The sequence below is a fragment of the Capricornis sumatraensis genome, chromosome 16 (genome assembly GCF_032405125.1).
Source record: "Capricornis sumatraensis isolate serow.1 chromosome 16, serow.2, whole genome shotgun sequence".
NCBI lineage: Eukaryota > Metazoa > Chordata > Mammalia > Artiodactyla > Bovidae > Capricornis > Capricornis sumatraensis.
This window is the reverse complement of record NC_091084.1, coordinates 70,863,157-70,880,223: the sequence shown is the minus strand read 5'-3', so window position 1 is coordinate 70,880,223 and position 17,067 is coordinate 70,863,157.

Here is a 17,067-nt window from a genome sequence, read left to right as displayed (position 1 = left end):
GAGGCTACAGTTTCAAAATCAAGCTGTCTGCAGTGTGCTCTCTCAAACCAATCAATCATAAAGGAAATCAACCCTAAATATTCCTTGGAAAGATTGATATTGAAGCTAAAGGTCCAACAATTTGGCCACCTGATGTGAAGAACTGACTCATTGGGAAAGACCCTGATGCCAGGAAAAATTGAAGGTGGGAGAAGGGGACCACAGAGGGCAACATGGTTGGATGACATCACTGACAATGGATATGAATTCGAGCTGACTCGAGGAGGTAGTGAAAGACAAGAAGTGTGGTGTGCTGCAGCCATGGGGTTGCAAAGAGTCATACAGATAAGTGATTGGACAACAACAAACTGAAGAACATGGAATGAATGCCTTCTTTTTGATTATTTCTGAAAATCTTTGGTATTCCTTGGCTTATAATTACATTGTTCCAATCTCTGCATCTACTTTCACATGACATTCTTCTGTCCATTTGTTTTTGCATGTCTTTTCCACTTTTTATAAGGATTTAGTCATGGCTGGGCTTCCCTGTTGTTTCAGATGGTAAAGAACCCACCTGCAGTGTGAAAGACCTGGGTTCAGTTCCTGGTTTGGGAAGATCTGCTGGAGGAGGGCATGGCAACCTTCTCCAATACTCTTTCCTGGAGAATCCCCATAGACAGAGGAGTCTCACAGGCTTCAGTCCATGGGGTTGCAAAGCATCGGACACAACTGAGCAACTAAGCACAACCAATCAGTCATGAATTTAGGGCCCACCAAAGTAATATCAATTATCATTATTCTTATTTTTAATTCTTATTTTTACACTAGAGGCTGAATAACCAAGCTTCTATTGGTGGTTACTTTAAGGCAAAGTTCAGTTCAGTTCAGTTCAGTCATTCAGTCTTGGCGACTCTTTGAGACCCCATGAGCTGCCACACACCAGGCCTCCCTGTCCATCACCAACTCCCAGAGCTTACTAAAACTCATGTCCATTGAGTCAGTGATGCCATCCAACCATCTCATCCTCTGTCACCCCCTTCTCCTGCCTTCAACCTTTCCAAGCATCAGGGTCTTTTCCAAGAGTCAGTTCTTTGAATCAGGTGGCCAAAGTATTGGAGTTTCAGCTTCAGCTTCAGTCCTTTCAATTAATATTCAGGACTGATTTCCTTTAGGATGGACTGGTTGGATTTTCTTGCAGTTCAAGGGACTCAAAAATCTTCTCCAACACCACAGTTCAAAAGCATCAATTCTTTGGCACTCAGCTTTCCTTACAGTCCAACTCTCACATCCATACATGACCACTGAAAAACCATGGCCTTGACTAGACAGACCTTTGCTGGTAAAGTAATGTCAAAGTAATGGGAAATATTTGTTTTAGTAATTGTAGTAGGCTGACTTGGGCTTCCCTGGTGGCTCAGGTGGTAAAGAATCCATCTGCCAAGTGGGCAACTTGGGTTGGGAAGATCTCCTGGAGGAGGGCAAGACAACCCACTCCAGTGTTCTCGCCTGTAGAATTGCCATGAACAGAGGAGCCTGGCGGGCTACTCTTTGGTTGCAAAGAGTAGGACATGACTGAGCGACTAAGCACACAGCACAGTAGGCTGAATAATGTACTCTAAATAAAAGTTAGGCTGACCCAGAACCCAGAATGTGACTTTATTTGGAATAGGGTCTTTGCAGTTGTAAAATAATTATTATAGAATTTTCTTGGGCATCATTATTTGTAGATTTTTGGATATTGAGGCAAATCTATTGCTTCGAGATATTTTAAAATGATGCAAGGTGTCTCAGTGGGCATTGCAAAAAATATACTAAGATTCTTTAAAATATAAAAATATGCTTTGAGATCACTTTACCATGATGAAATAAAGATACAATGGCAGAGTTAGAAGGTTGAGAAGATTGTGCTTTTTTTCATTAAGTTTTAACTGAAATATTTCTTTAACACTTTTAGTTATCTGTATAGGCAACAAACCTAATTTATTATCTATAACTTTAATGATAAATCACAGAAATCTTAGTGACACCTGAGATTTTTCAATTATTTAATTAATAGATATTTTTATAGACCATTATATTAGTTGTAGGTATCTCTTCAAAACATTTATACTCATCAATATTTCAAGTGCATAGCAGTTGCTTCTAGATCCATGGTTAAATCTTGCTATGTAAAGTGCTTATAAAGAAACTTCGATTTTTCTAGGCCCTGAGAAACTTGCTTCTGTGGCTGGTAAGTCATGTCAGTCATGTCCTACTCTGGGTGACCTCATAGATGGCAGCCCACCAGGCTCCTGTCCCTGGGATTCTCCAGGCAAGAATACTGGAGTGGGTTGCCATTTCCTTCTCCAGTGCATGAAAGTGAAAGTGAAGTCGCTTAGCTGTGTCCGACTCTTCCCAACCCCATGGACTGTAGCCTACCAGGCTCCTACGTCCATAGACTGTTCCAAATACTTGATTAACTGAATATCAATACATAGATCTCCCTTGCGGAAAAAAAAAAAAAAAAGCATCATTCAGAAGTTTCAGAATAAGGTAATTTAAAAATATTGAAAATCACTAGCTTCTAGAAATCTTTAGGCATTTTCTTGTTCATATTCCTGGCTGCAGCTTACTTTTTTCCACATGCATGTGTGTGCTCAGTCATGTCTGACTTTTTGCAGCCCCATGAACTGTAGTCTACCAGGCTCCTCTCTCTATTGGATTTTCTAGGCAATAATACTAGGGTGGTTATCACTTCCTATTCCAGGGGATCATCCTGACCCAACGGTAGAACCTGTGTCTTTTGTGTCTCCCGTGTTGGCAGGCAGATTCTTTACCTCTAGCGCCACTTGGGAAGTCCCCACATGCATATAATCAGAGCTTATTCACTAGGATACCTTTGCAAGAAGCCAAGAAAGATACAAATTTGGTGAAGCACTGTTTTTCTTGCCCTAATTGGAGTGGCTTGAGGATATCAAATATACTAACACATTATCACACATATTCAACAGAGGTAGGATACAGCATTTTAAGAGAAATAGAAATATGTTAACAAAGAGATTCATGTGTGAGATGTATAGGCAGAATTGTCACAGGCAGAAGAATTAAGGGAGGACATTCTAGATAAAGAATATATTATGAGCAAAAGCACTAATGTTGGAGGTTTTGGCCAGAGTTTGGTCTCTGTGTTTGCCAGCATTTTGGAGATGCTTCTGTAAAGTAGTTCAACAGTATCTCAGAGGAACTGAATGCAAAGAAAAGTACATCCTTAATTTGGTAGGTACTGAAGAGTGGGTGAGGATGTAAGCAGGTTATTGGCAGAGTTATAATTTAAGGAGATTAATCATGCTGCAGAATATTGCCTTAAAGAGAGAGAAGGCAGTAGACCAGTGAGAAGACTATTATAATGACAAAATGGAAATGTTATACAGGCCTGATTTAGTGTGATATAGGTGAAAATGAGCACAATGTGAAGGACACAGAATACACGATAGACCTACTTATTTGAAAAGAATGTGTTCCAAGATTGGCAGCGGATGCCTGAAATTGTGGCCAGTTCTGAACCCTATGAGATTCCCAGGTGGCAATCAGTTCAGTTCAGTTCAGTTCAGTTCAGTTGCTCAGTCGTGTCCAACTCTTTGCAATGCCATGAATCGCAGCACGCCAGGCCTCCCTGTCCATCACCAATTTCTGGAGTTCACTCAGACTCATGTCCATCGAGACAGTGATGCCATCCAGCCATTTCATCCTCGGTCGTCCCCTTCTCCACCTGCCCCCAATCCCTCCCAGCATCAGAGTCTTTTCCAGTGAGTCAACTCTTCACATGATGTGGCCAAAGTACTGGAGTTTCAGCTTTAGCATCATTCCTTCCAAAGAAATCCCAGGGCTGATCTCCTTCAGAATGGACTGGTTGGATCTCCTTGCATTCCACAGGACTCTCAAGAGTCTTCTCTAACACCACAATTCAAAAGAATCGATTCTTCAGTGCTCAGCTTTTTTCACAGTCCAACTCTCACATCCATACATGACTACTGGAAAAACCATAGCCTTGATACTGGTAAGGAATTTGACAGCTGATGTGGGAGACACAGGATATGTGAGTTTGATCATTGGGTTGGGAAGATTCCCTGGAGAAGGAAATGCCAACCGACTCCAGAATTCTTGCTGGAAGAATCTCATAGGCAGAGGAGCCTGATGGGCTACAGTCCATGGGTTCTCAAACAGTTGGACATGACTGAGTGTCTAAGTATACACAGCCTCACATTATATGTACCATATTTTTCCTATACATACTTATCTATGATAAAATTTAATTTACATGTTAGGCACAATAAGAGATGAATGACAACAATTACAGATCAGTTCAGTTCAGCTGCTCAGTTGTGACTGAATCTTTGCAACCTCTTGTACTGCAGCATGCCAGGTTTCCCTGTTCATCACCAACTCCCAGAGCTTGCTTAAATTTATGTCTGTCTAGTCCTTGATGCCATCCAACTCTCTCATCCTCTGTCATCCCCTTCTGCTCCCGCCTTCAATCTTTCCCAGCATCAGGGTCTTTTCCAATGAGTCAGTTCTTTGCATCAGGTGGCCAAAGTATAGGAGCTTCAGCTTCAACATCAGTCCTTCAAATAAATATTCAGGACTTATTTTGTGAAAAGAAACGAAGTGAAAAGCAAAAGAGAAAAGGAAAGATATAAGCATCTGAATGCAGAGTTCCAAAGAATAGCAAGAAGAGATAAGAAAGACTTCCTCAGCAATCAATGCAAAAAAAAAAAAAAATACAGGAAAACAACAGAATGGGAAAGACTAGAGAACACTTCAAGAAAATTAGAGATAACAAGGGAACATTTCATGCAAAGATGGGCTCAATAAAGGACAGAAATGGTATGGACCTAACAGAAGCAGAAGATCTAAGAAGAGGTGGCAGGAATACACAGAAGAACTATAGAGAAAAAGATCTTCATGACCAAGATAATCACGATGGTGTGATCACTCGCCTTGAGCCAGACATCCTGGAATGTGAAGTCAAGTGGGCCTTAGAAATCATCACTATGAACAAAGCTAGTGGAAGTGATGGCATTCCAGTTGAGATATTTGAAACCCTGAAAGATGATGCTGTGAAAGTGCTACACTCAATATGCCAGCAAATTTGGAAAACTCAGCAGTGGCCATAGGACTGGAAAAGGTCAGTTTTCATTCCAATCCCAAAGAAAGGCAATGCCAAAGAATGCTCAAACTACCGCACAATTGTATTGATCTCACATGCTAGTAAAGTAATGCTCAAAATTCTCCAAGCCAGGCTTCAGCAATACGTGAACCGTGAACTTCCTGATGTTCAAGCTTGTTTTAGAAAAGGCAGAGGAACCAGAGATCAAATTGCCAACATCTGCTGGATCATGGAAAAAGCAAGAGAGTTCCAGAAAAAAACATCTATTTCTGCTTTTTTGACTATGCCAAAGCCTTTGACTGTGTGGATCACAATAAACTGTGGAAGATTCTGAACGAGATGGGAATACCAGACCACCTAACCTGCCTCTTGAGAAATCTGTATGCAGGTCAGGAAGCAACAGTTAGAACTGGATATGGAACAACAGACTGGTTCCAAATAGGAAAAGGAGTACTTCAAGGCTGTGTATTGTCACCCTGCTTATTTAACTCCTATGCAGAGTACATCATGAGAAACACTGGGTTGGAAGAAACACAAGCTGGAATCAAGATTGCCGGGAGAAATATCAATAACCTCAAATATGCAGATGACACCACCCTTATGGCAGAAAGTGAAGAAGAACTAAAAAGCCTCTTTTTAGTGAGGATGAAAGTGAAAGAGGAGAGTGAAAAAGTTGTCTTCAAGCTCAACATTCAGAAAACTAAGATCATGGCATCTGATCCCATCACTTCATGATAAATGGATGGGGAAATAGTGGAAACAGTGTCAGACTTTATTTTTTTGGGCTCCAAAATCACTGCAGATGGTGACTGCAGCCATGAAATTAAAAGACGCTTACTCCTTGGAAGGAAAGTTATGACCAACCTAGATAGCATATTCAAAAGCAGAGACATTACTTTGCCAACTAAGGTCTGTCTAGTCAAGGCTATTGTTTTTCCAGTGGTCATGTATGGATGTGAGAGTTGGACTGTGAAGAAAGCTGAGCACTGAAGAATTGATGCTTTTGAATGGTGGTGTTGGAGAAGACTCTTGAGAGTCCCTTGGACTGCAATAAGATCCAACCAGTCCATTCTGAAGGAGATCAACCCTGGGATTTCTTTGGAAGGAATGATGCTAAAGCTGAAACTCCAGTACTTTGGCCACCTCATGTGAAGAGTTGACTCACTGGAAAAGACTCTGATGCTGGGAGGGATTGGGGGCAGGAGGAGAAGGGGATGACCGAGGATGAGATGGCTGGATGGTATCACGGACTCAATGGACGTGAGTCTGAGTGAACTCCGGGAGTTGGTGATGCACAGGGAGGCCTGGCCTGCTGCAATTCATGGGGTTGCAAAGAGTCGGACACGACTGAGTGACTGAATTAAACTTCACTAAACTGATATTATTTAGGATGGACTGGTTCGATCTCCTTGTAGTCCATGGGACTCTCAAGAGCCTTCTCCAACACCACAATTCAAAAGCATCAGTTTTTTGTCACTCAGCTTTCTTTATAGTCCAACTCTCTCACCCATACATGACTACTGGAAAAGCCGTAGCTTTGACTAAATGGACCTTTGTCAGCCAAGTAATGTCTCTGTTATATCAACAGATAGCAATTATAGTAATTCACTATAATAAAAGTTATGTGAATATTCAGTCTATAAATGTAATGCTATTTCCTTCCATGTAATGCCACACATGGTGATCATAGCATATACAGTTTATGGTGCTAGAGCAAAGCTAGAATGAATTCAGTTTTCCTTCACAATTTCACAAATAGACAATTCATTCTTATCATAGATCTTAGCAACCTCAGCATATAACTCCTTTTCTGTTTATTGAGAGCTTTCACCTTTTCACTAGGAGAAAGCATTTTACAGCTTCTCTATAGAATATCTGAGTTGCCAGCATCACTATTATTGTGCTTTGGGGTCATTATCAAGTGAAATAATGATTACTTGAATATAAGTACTGCAATACTAGAGAAATTAATCTAAAAATTAAGTCCAGCTACTCAATGACTAGCAGGCAGGATATTCTGGACAAAGGGGTAATTCTTGTCCTGGGCAGGTTGGATCAGGATGGTGCCAGATTTCATCATGCTTCTTAGAACAGAACCCACCCACTTTAAAACACAAATTGCTAATCTGTGGAATTTCCCATTTAACATTTTCAGACTATAATTGATCACAGGTAACTGAAACTGCAGAAAGCAAAACTGCAGAACAGGGGTGCCACTGTTAGATTTATATGATTTTAGTAAGTGATTAGATAGTAAAAGTACAGGAGGAATCAAATCTGTGTGACTGGTGCTGTGTTGTGCTTAGTCGCTCAGTCATGTCTGACTCTTTGTGACCCCATTGTAGCCTGCCAGGCTCCCCTGTCCATGGGATTGTCCAGGTAAGAATACTGGAGTAGGTTGCCATGCCGTCCTCCAGGGGACCTTCTGAACCCAGGAATCGAATCCAGGTCTCCTGGTTTGCTGGCAGATTCTTTACCATCTGAGCCACCAGGGCAGCCTATGAGTACTGGAGCATGTAACCTATCCCTTCTCCAGGGCATCTTTCCAACCCACAAATTGAACCAGGGTCTCCTGCATTGCAGGTGGATTTTTCACCAGCTGAGCTAAAAGGGAAGCCTGACTAGTGCTATAAACAGGCATTTTAAGGGAAGGTAACAAATTCTGTGTGAGGATGATGGATTTATAGTGTCAATGGACTTAGGCAAAATTTCTAGATACAGAAGTCAAGCAGTCAATTAGAAGTGAAGCAATGTGATAGATATATACCACAGAATATTGCTCAGCCATTACAAAGAATGATTTAATGCCATTTGCAACAACACAGATGGACCTAGATATTCTCATACTGAGTGAAGTAAGTCAGACAGAGAATGAGAAATATTGTATGACATCCTTTATATGTGTAATCTAAAAGGAAATGATATGAACAAGCTTATTCACAAAACAGAAACAGACTCACAGATTTAGAGAACACATTTATGGTTGCCAAGGGAAGGGTGAGAGGAATGGACAGTTAGGGACTTTGGAATTGACATGTATACATGCTATATTTAAAATGGGTAATTTAACCAACAAGGTCCTACCACATAGCACAGGGAACTCTGCTCAAAGTTATGTGGCAACCTGGATGGCAGGGAAGTTTGGGAGAGAATGGATATGTGTATATGTATGACTGAGTCCCTTTGCAGCCCACTTGAAATGGTCACAGCATCATTAATTGGCTATAATCCAATATAAAATAAAAAGTATTTATTAAAAGTAAGAAAAAAAAAAAGGTCTGAGTTTCCAAAGAAGGTCTGATATCAAGAAAGAAATGCAAAGTTCCAGAGACATAGACTGAATTAATAAATAGTCCCCTTTCAGATCATCAGACTTTCAACTTGATTAAAGTATTGTGAAAATTTGTGTTGTTTTTTTTTTCCTTCTATTTACTGTGATTGCTAGCCTATACATTTGTGGTCTCTTCACAGCTTAAATGTGGTTTAACAAGGACCAACATTCCATTATTTCAGTAGGACCAGGTTTAGAGAGTATGTTCAGCAGGAAATCTGCTCTCGGGCAATTTTCCCATCCAATTTGCAAATCAAGAAGTTCTGATTTGCTTTCTAAACTTTAGGTGTTCATCGTAGCAAACAGAAATAGATATACTGCCTGTTAATCTTCATACTCCACTCAGCTATTCTTTCTTCCTTAGAGCAAAATGATTTAGGGTAGTAATATGAAAGGAAATGAACTAACATGATATAAAAAATGGTGCATAACTTGGAACCTTAACTAAGTTCAGACTTGCTGCTGATTACTTTCCGATCTCATTCTTTACTTGCAAATGCCACTGCCTCATGGCCACTGAGTTCTTATTATATTATTGCATCATTAATCATGATAGGAATCCCAATACAGCTCTAGGATAAACACAAGCATGCTCGATCTTTCGCTTGTGTCTTGCAATGTCTTTCCTTTCCTTCATTATCATATTGGAGCTTGCATTTAAATAGCCACTTGTTTCTGAAATATTTTCAAAGTGCTTTATGACCACTGATGTGAGACTTTCTGGGGAGAAAAGCTACAAACATTCAAAACTGCATTGGAAGGTGAGTTTTGAGTTAGCAATAGAAAATCTCATCTCCATTTGAATTGCGGGAAGATTCAGTAGGTTAGATGAAATCAGGCTTGTGTTTAACCAGGCAGTGAAGAAGCAATATTCAAATGGAAAATAATATTTAGTATTAAATGAAATCTTGTGGTCACTTATCCACTAAAAGTGTAGGAAATTAATAGTTTGCAAATCTGGACTGATCAAAAAAATACAAATAAGACATCACAAACAATAAGTATCAACAAATACTTATTGAGAGTGTGCTATGTACCAGGTACTGTATTAGGTTCTTGTGACATATCAGCAAACAAACCAGGCAAAGGTTATTTTTATTAGGAGAAAGCAGGCACTAGCTTATAGATAAAGCATATAAATATTTTATATATTAAAAGCTAAGAAATATCCTAGAAGAAAATATGTCAAACAAGGAAAATAGGATCTATCATGCCATAATGGCAAAAAAGTTATCATTTTAAATGGTTTGATCCAAGTAGGTATAAGAGAAGATGAGATTAGATGATAAAGTGAGAGGAGAGGAGTTAGCTGTGTAGATATGGGAGTTAAAAGGGAGATAGGGAAGCAAATCAGGAAGGAAATAGCTTCTGGAAAGAACTAGTTGTTGTTGTTCAGTCCCTAAGTCATGTCCAAAGTTTTGCGACTCCATGGACTGTGGCACACCAGGCTCCCCTGTCCTCCACTGTCTCCCAGAGTTTGCTCAAATTCAAGCCCATTGATCCAGTGATGCTGTCTAACCATCTCATCCTCTACTTCTCCCTTCTCTTTTTGCCTTCAATCTTCCCTAGCCTCAGGGTTTTTTTCCAATGAGTCAACTCCTTGTATAAGGTGGCTAAATTATTGTAGCTTCAGCTTCAGCATCAGTCCTTCCAATGAGTATTCCGGGTTAATTTCCTCTAGGATTGACTGGTTTGATATCCTTGCAATCCAAGGAACTCTCAAGAATCTTCTCCAGCACCACAATTTGAGCACATCAATTCTTCTGAAGTGATTTTGGAACTCCCCAAAATAAAATCTGTCACTTTTCCCTCATCTATTTGCCATGAAGTGATGGGACCAGATGCTATGATCTTAGTTTTTTCCAATGTTGAGCTTTAAGCCAGCTTTTTCACTCTCCTCTTTCACACTCTTCAAGAGGCTCTTTAATTCCTCTTCACTTTCTGCCATTAGAGTGGTATCATCTGCAAATATGTGGTTGTTTTTATCCTGGCAATCTTGATTCCAGCTTGTGATTCATCCAGCCTGGTGTTTTTCATGATGTACTCTGCATAAAAGTTAAATAAGCAGGGTGACAATGTACAGTCTTGTCATATTCTTTTTCCAATTTTGAATCAGTCTGTTCCATGTCCCATTTTAACTATTGCTTTTTGACCTGCATACAGGTTTTTCAGGACACAGGTAAGGTGGTCTGGTGTTTCTATCTCTTGAAGAATTTTCCAGCTTGTTGTGATTCACACAGTCAAAGGCTTACCATAGTCAATGAAGCAGGAGTATTTTTTTTTTTTTTCTGGAATTCCTTTGCTTTTTCCATGGTCCAATGGATTTGGCAATTTGATCTCTGGTTCCTCTATCTGTTCTAAACATCTGGAATTCTCAGTTCACCTACTGCTGAAGCCTAGCTGGGAGAATTTTGAGCATTACTTTGCTAGCAGGTGAGATGAGTGCAATTGTGCAGTAGTTTGATCATTTTTTTGGCATTGCCTTTCTTTGGGATTGAAACGGATACTGACTTTTTTTCCAGTCCAGTGGTCACTGCTGAGTTTTCTAAATGTGCTGGCATATTGAGTGTGGCACTTTAACAGCATCATCTTTTAGGACTTGAAATAGCTCAGCTGAAATTCTATCACCTCCACTAGCTTTGTTGGTAGTGATTCTTCCTAAGGCCCACTTGACTTTACATTCTTAGTGTGTCTGGCTCTAGGTGAGTTACCACACCACTGTGGTTATCCAGGTCATTAAGAACTTTCTTGAGTACTTCTGTGTATTCTTGCCACTGCTTCTTAAGCACTTCTGTTTCTGTTAGGTCTTTACAGTTTCTGTCATTTATTGTGCCCATACTTGCATGAAATATTCTCTTGATATCTCCAATTTTCTTGAAGAGATCTTATCTTTCCCATTCTATTGTTTTCCTCTATTTCTTTGTATCGTTCATTTAAAAAGGTCTTCCTATCTCTCCTTTCTATTCTCTGAAACTGCATTCAGTTCCTCAGACAACTACTTTCAGTTCAGTTCAGTTCAGTTGCTCAGTCGTGTCTGACTCTTTGCGACCCCATGAATTACAGCACGCCAGGCCTCCCTGTCCATCACCACCTCCCGGAGTTCACTCAGATTCACGTTCATCGAGTCAGTGATGCCATCCAGCCATCTCATTGCATTTCTATTTCTTTGGGATGATTTTGGTCACTGCCTCTTGTACAGTGTTACAAACCCCCATCCACAGTTCTTCAGCCATTCTGTTTACCAGGTCTAATTCTTTAAATCTATTTTTCACTTTCCTGGTGTTATCATAAGGAATTTTATTTAGAGAAGTAGTAGTATAAAGTTTAATTCTTCATTAATTATACCTTCTATTAAGTCTTTACTGACACATAGTGGATAATCTCCATTCAGTAGAATGATTTTATAGAAGATTTTCCTATATTTAAACTCTTTTATTCTAGAGCAGTAGTTGGTAAAAAATATTCATGGGCTAATTTTGGCCCACTGCTTATTTTTGTAAATTTGTATAAATTAAGTTGTGTTGGACTTATTGTCTGTGGCTGCTCTCATGAAACCATGGTGGAACTGAAGATGAACAGAGAATATTTGACCTCCAAAGCCTAAAACATTTTTTTGTGTGTAGCTATTTATAGAAAAGTTTGTCAATTCCTATTCTGTGATATTCAATATAACCTAAAATTAATGCATCAGAGCCCCTCTAAGATTCTTAAAGACAATGTCTTAAATAATAGATCATAAACTCTAAACCAATTTCTTTGTGATTTTGAGCAAGTTACTCAGCTTCCTTGTTTACTGGATCTCCTTTAATTCCACTTCATAGAGTCAAAAGGATTAACTAAGATGGTGCATATAGTGTGCCAGTCCAGAGATGATTTGAATCATGTAGTAAAACTCTTGAATCTAAATATAATGTAGGACTTCCCTGGTGGTCCAATGGTTAAGATTCCACCTTCAGAGTCAGGAATGCATAAAGCAATAGCAGTAGTGTAATAAATTCAGCAAAAGATTTTAAAAATGGGCCACCTCAAAAAAAATCTTTTAAAATAATCTTTCAAAAATTCTTTAAAAAATAAATAAATATAATTGAATATTCATCTTCTATTATTGATATAACAAATTACCACAAACATAATAATTTAAAACAATACCCTTGTGATCATATTGGAGCCACAAGGGTTATACAGTAAAATTCACTATCTCAAGATCAGCTGATTAGCTGCCTTTATTACACCTGCTGATTAAATTCCTGTTTGTCATATTCACAGGTTCTGAGGATTAGGATCTGAAAGTCTTTGGAGGACCATTATTTAGCCCACACCCTTTAAAGGTCACAATATATCTTGCCAAAGGCCATTCAGTTAGTCACCTGTAGAGTCAAGAGTAGGATGAATGTTTCCTGACATTTATTGAATGTTAAATGTCCTTTCTATATTTTATGCTGCTTTCAGTAGCAGAAGATGTGCTTAATTTGACAGAAGGCACTGAAACTGCACTACATTAATAGAAAATATTTTCTTAAAAAAAAAAATCTTAGTACTTATTGCAAAGTTCTCATCCATGAGGACTCCATTAACACCTGGAGGGAAGGCACAGTCAAAAAGGAAGAAACGTTTACTGATGCTGTAGGTGTCTGTTCTAAGTTTTGTCTTAAATAGGCTTTCTTTATTAAATTCTAATTATGGATTAGGTGAACTAGGTCAAGAAACAGCACCAAGGTGGAAAAAATAGAACTGTACCTTTTCGAAACACTCATAAATGTGTACCTCCTAAACAGTGGGATCTTTAAGATGGTGGCAGAGGTTGCCAGTTGCCTTCTCCTCTATGTCCATTTTCCTCTTATACAGTAATGTAAGTCCTACCTGAGTGCATGGCTGCACATCTAGCCATATTGCACAGTCTCCCAGGCATCTGCGTGTAGCTTTGTGACTCAGATCTTTGCAATGGCATAGGCAGAAAAGAGATGTGAGCAACTTTGGGGTCATGAAAATACAAGAAACAGGTGCACTATTCTTCCTCTTTTTATCTTTCACACTGGCTTTGCTGCAAGTCTGAGTCAGTGCTATCCTTAAACCATGATCTGTGTATCACACATGGAGGAAGGTCAAGAGCAAAAGATAAAAGAACCCTGGATGCTCTTTTACCCTCTACAACAGCACTGAATGAGTGTGTAAAATAAAATAAATGTGTGTATTATATAAGATGCTCTGTTTTTGGACCTATCATTGCAGAGGTGTGGTCAGCATCCTTACTAATACAAAGTTAGCAATTCCCATTAGTAACTATAACTGATCCTTCACATATAATTCTAAGTTTATATCATATACAGATCCATGTTCATGTCTAGAAACAAGTCAGTTATAATGGAAGCCAACAAATAAAGACCAAAAAAACAAAAAGAAGAAGAAGAAGAAGAAGAAGAAGAAGAAGAAGAAGAAGAAGAAGAAGAAGAAGAAGAAGAAGAAGAAGAAGAAGAAGAAGAAGAAGAAGAAGAAGAAGAAATGGTGCTTAGAAGCATTAGATTCTTTTGTTGCTGAGTAGCTTTCTAAAAGAAAAGGGGTATTTGCTTTTGTTTATGTTTAGAAAGAAAAAAAAAAGACGGAAAAGTTTGGTGAACATTTCATTTTTTAAAAGTTTTCTAATTAGGTCTAAAATGTGTAGATAATTCTAAAAGCTACAAATGTGTTCGTTGACAATATAAAAAGAACGGAAGGAAGAATTGAGGGGAATCTACTCATAATTTCATATGGATTTGCAGTTGGGAACACATTCCTACCCATTGCTCAAAACCCAATTAAAAAAATGTGCTCAAATGGTTTCAGTTACTGTGGAGCTACTGAATACCATATGGCCAAAAATAGAGGGGTGTTTGGGTAGTGTTTTATTTTAAAGAAAAAAAATTTTTTAAACTTTATTTTACTTTTATAATACTGTATTGGTTTTGCCACACATCAACATGAATCCACCACAGGTGTACACATGTTCCCAATCCTGAACCCCTCTCCCACCTCCCACCCCATACCAGCTCTCTGGGTCATCCCAGTACACCAGCCCCAAGCATCCCGTATCCTGCATCGAACCTAGACTGGTGATTCATTTCTTACATGATATTATACATGTTTCAATGTCATTCTCCCAAAGCATCCCACCCTCTCCTTCTCCCACAGAGTCCAAAAGACTGTTCTATACATCTGTGTCTCTTTTGCTGTCTCGCATACAGGGTTATCATTACCATATTTCTAAATTCCATATATATGTGTTACTATACTGTATTGGTGTTTTTCTTTCTGGCTTACTTCACTCTGTATAATTGGCTCCAGTTTCATCCACCTCATTAGAACTGATTCAAATGTATTCTTTTTAATGGCTGAATAATACTCCATTGTGTATATGTGCCACAGCTTTCTTATCCATTCATCTGCTGATGGACATCTAGATTGCTTTCATGTCCTGGCAATTATAAACAGTGCTGTGATGAACATTGGGGTACATGTGTCTCTTTCAATTCTGGTTTCCTCGGTGTGTATGCCCAGCAGTGGGATTGCTGGGTCATAAGGCAGTTCTATTTGCAATTTTTTAAGGAATCTCCACAGTGTTCTCCATAGTGGCTGTACTAGTTTGCATTCCCACCAACAGTGTAGGAGGGTTTCCTTTTCTCCACTCCCTCTCCAGCATTTATTGCTTGTAGACTTTTGGATCACAGCCATTCTGACTGGTGTGAAATGGTACCTCATTGTGGTTTTGATTTGCATTTGTCTGATAATGAGTGATGTTGAGCATCTTTTCATGTGTTTGTTAGCCATCTGTATGTCTTCTTTGGAAAAAATGTCGGTTTAGTTCTTTGGCCCATTTTTTGATTGGGTCATTTATTTTTCTGGAATTGAGCTGCAGGAGTTGCTTGTATATTTTTGAGATTAGTTGTTTTGAGTTGCTTGTATTTGAGATTAGTTGTTTGTCAACTGCTTCATTTGCTATTATTTTCTCCCATTCAGAAGGCTGTCTTTTCACCTTGCTTATGGTTTCCTTTGTTGTGCAGAAGCTTTTAATTTTAATTAGGTCCCATTTGTTTATTTTTCCTTTTATTTCCAGTATTCTGGGAGGCGGGTCATAGAGGATCCTGTTGTGATTTATGTCGGAGAGTGTTTTGCCTATGTTCTCCTCTAGGAGTTTTATAGTTTCTGCTCTTATGTTTAGATCTTTAATCCATTTTGAGTTTATTTTTGTGTATGGTATTAGAAAGTGTTCTAGTTTCATTCTTTTACAAGTGGTGACCAGTTTTCCCAGAACCACTTGTTAAAGAGATTGTCTTTAATCCATTGTATATTCTTGCCTCCTTTGTCAAAGATAAGGTGTCCATAGGTGTGTGGATTTATCTCTGGGCTTTCTGTTTTGTTCCATTGATTTATATTTCTGTCTTTGTGCCAGTACCATGCTGTCTTGATGACTCTGTCTTTGTAGTAGATCCTGAAGTCAGGCAGGTTGATTTCTCCAGTTCCATTCTTCTTTCTCAAGATTTTTTGGCTATTCGAGTTTTTTTTTTTTTTTTCTCTATGCAAATTGTGAAATTATTTGTTCTAGTTCTGTGAAAAACACTGCTGGTAGCTTGATAGGGATTGCATTGAACCTGTAGATTGCTTTGGGTCATATACTCATTTTCACTATATTGATTCTTCCAATCCATGAACATGGTATATTTCTCCATCTACTAGTGTCCTCTTTGATTTCTTTCACCAGTGTTTTATAGTTTTTCTATATATAGGTCTTTAGTTTCTTTAGGTAGATATATTCCTAAGTATTTTATTATTTTCGTTGCAATGGTGAATGGAATTGTTTCCTTAATTTCTTTTTCTACTTTCTCATTATTAGTGTATAGGAATGCAAGGGATTTCTGTGTGTTGATTTTATATCCTGCAACTTTACTATATTCATTGGGTAGTGTTTTAGAACGGGTAGACTAGGGTACTGCTGAAGATTAGTTCTGGAGTTAGGGGAACCTAAGTTTCCAGGAAGACCTAGGCTTCAACCCCAACTTTGCCATCATCCTACTCTGTCAACTTCAATGAGTTACTTCACCTCTATTCCTGTTTCCTAATCTGTCAAATGAGATTAACCCATGGCTCTTCTTTTCAATGGTGGTTACAAGAATGTATCATATATCACATGCACTAAACTGCTAAGCAAACCATAATCACACAGAATGAGTATTAAAACTGGTATTAATGATAGCACTTTTTAACATGTGTTTATTCAGTAAAATTCAAGTTTGGCCAGTTATCAAAATTACCAGAGGAACTTTAAAATAAATTCAAATTCATCTGCAGAAATTTTGATTCAGCAGGTCTGGGGTAGGCCCTATGAATTATATTTTGCCAACGTCCAAATCTGAGTAATTACTGTGATCATCTCTATGCCATCCATCTAGCATTTGGTGACCTTTTGTTTGATGACCAATCCAGATGCAGCTTTACATCAGTTATGATAATAATGGCATGCATTGCATTTTTGACAACACAACATATTTTTTTCATTTATAATCACCCTTGAAGTGAGTTAATATCTTTACTGTTTTACAAATAAGAAAATTAGAAATGTTACTTGCTTATTCATATAGCT